Genomic DNA, 2,272 nt, shown 5'->3' on the forward strand with positions numbered 1-2,272 from the left:
CATGGACAGCGGGTACGGGCTCTGCCGATGGCACGGTGCAATTCCCCCTCCACAGCGGGAATGCAGCCTGGTCCCAGTGAGCCCGTGCTGGAGACCCTGCCTGCTCCCGCTGCCCCCAGCAGGGGTGGAGGGCACAGTCCCCATGGGCTCGGTGGGCTCGGTGCTCTCTGCACACTCTGCTTCCACCCCAAAAGGCAGCACCCTCAAAATGCTCCTCGTTTCTCCGAGCCAGCCCGACGCTTCCGGAGCTCAGCGCGGGAGATGTCAGCGGTGCAGCCTGTCCCCGCGATGCAGGAGCTGAAAACCCCGCAGCTCCCTCCAGCTTCACTGCTGAGACCTGAGGAGCTGCCCGCACCCTGCGAAGCGGGTCTGACCCCAGGCAGACACATCCCCATCCATCCGGGAGGTGCCAGGCTCCCAGCGGTGATCCCTCTGCGAGCCAAGGCAGCTGCGGCACATTCCTCGGCACTGCATCAACCTGAGAGGATTAGGAGCAAGAAAATCTTATCTTGACCTGAATCCAAGCAAGCCTGAAGACAGCCCAGTACGTCCCCTGGGGAGAGCCCACACTGAAATAACTTCCTCCCTGCTGCTCGCACGTGAGCGATGGATAGAAAAGGATGTTGGAGGGAAACCAGACAAGGAAAACTTAAAGCCCCATCTCAGCGTGTTTCGTTGCCTTATTTCAGTGGAAGAATGCCTTGTTTTCCCTGCAATGGCGCATTAAGTGAGCACGTGTACTCCTGGGGATAGCTGCAGCTGCTACAGGTATCTAACAAACTGCTAAATGGCAGAGAAGATTACCGTCATTAATCACACACTGCGAAATGAGGTAGTTCTCTAAATTGCACCCCCGTATAATTGTTAGTGGATACAAACAAGGAGCAGTAAGTCAGGGTAATGTTCCCCAGATGATTCCCACAGCCAGAGGAGATAAAGGAATTGAAATTCAGGAGTGCTCCCGGTTTACGCTGTCTGAGGGATGAGGTTCCTCTAAACGCTGGTTGCAGCAAGCAGAGCTGCAGCCGGGTCATCCCTGTTAACAAATGCTCCCCCCTGGCGTGAAACAGGGAACGCTGGCGAGGCGCAGGGGAGCGCAGGAGCAGACGGGGCTCGGCACAGCCTGGCGAGCTCTCAGGAGCTGTAGCACCTTTGCAGCACCCAAAGCACCTTTGGAGAGGGAAGTCTCCGTTGTCAGAGAGCACCCTCCAGAGAAACAGGTTCAGGACACACTGGCGGAGGTGCCAAGGCAGAGCCACTGAAGGTGAAGGACCACACCACCGCAGCGTGCCCGAGACCACAGCATCATCGAATCAACCAGCTTGGAAAAGACCTTTAAGCTCATCCAGTCCAACCGTTCCCAGCAGTGCCAAGGCCACCACTAACCCCTGGCACTGAGGCCTCGTCTACCCGGGCTGTGAACACTTGCAGGGACGGTGACTCCAGCCCTGCCCTGGGCAGCCTGTTCCAATGCCTGAGCACCCTCTGGGCAAGGAATTCTCATTGCCACTAAAGCAGATCCTCAACAGCGAGGCACCACCCTCAGGCTCCCTCATTCCCCAGCCCAGCTCTGCCCATCTGTGGGCACTCAGCTTTGCTGGAGCACCGGAGCCACCATGGCCCCACGCAGCGGCTCATTCACTGGCATGAGTGAAACTGGCAGTTAGAGCCACGTGAGCTGCAAGCGGAGAAATGAGAGGGGACACATTGCCAATGCTCAGGGTGCACGTTACCGAGCCGCTGATTAAGACATTTCATGCCTCAGGTACCAGGAGTGTGTGAGCTGCCGGCCCCATCCCGGCAGCAGAAGCTGCTGGGCTGTACCTGAAGCAGAGATCGTCCAGCACTGTGAAGAGAAGAAGTGATGGAAACAGGGGCTGTATTTACCAGCTGCACAGAGAACCCGCACTTGGGGCTCTGCAGAATGAGCCACAGCACAGCCTTGGGCAGCAGATGTTGGTGCCTCCTGGAAACCTCATTTTTCCACTAGTTGCCCGGTTCATCCACCTGCAAACAGAGCCAAGGCACCAGCCCCATGCCAACAGCCGCACCAGGCTCATGAACCCACTGATCAGTGCCAACCCCCGCCCCTGCCAGCCCCCAGTGCCGCAGCCAGAGCAGTCCCTGTGCTGGAGGGATTGGATGAGCTGATCTGTGCATGGCAGATCCGTGTGGCTGCTCCTCATCTCCCTCTTTACTCCAGGTGCTCACAAGCAGGTCCCTGTTTGGCAGCTCTGATGGAGATACCCCGTGACCCCAGCAGAGTGGCCAG

Source organism: Nestor notabilis, unplaced genomic scaffold (assembly GCF_000696875.1).
Source record: "Nestor notabilis isolate BGI_N333 unplaced genomic scaffold, ASM69687v1 scaffold19098, whole genome shotgun sequence".
In the NCBI taxonomy this organism is placed as follows: domain Eukaryota; kingdom Metazoa; phylum Chordata; class Aves; order Psittaciformes; family Psittacidae; genus Nestor; species Nestor notabilis.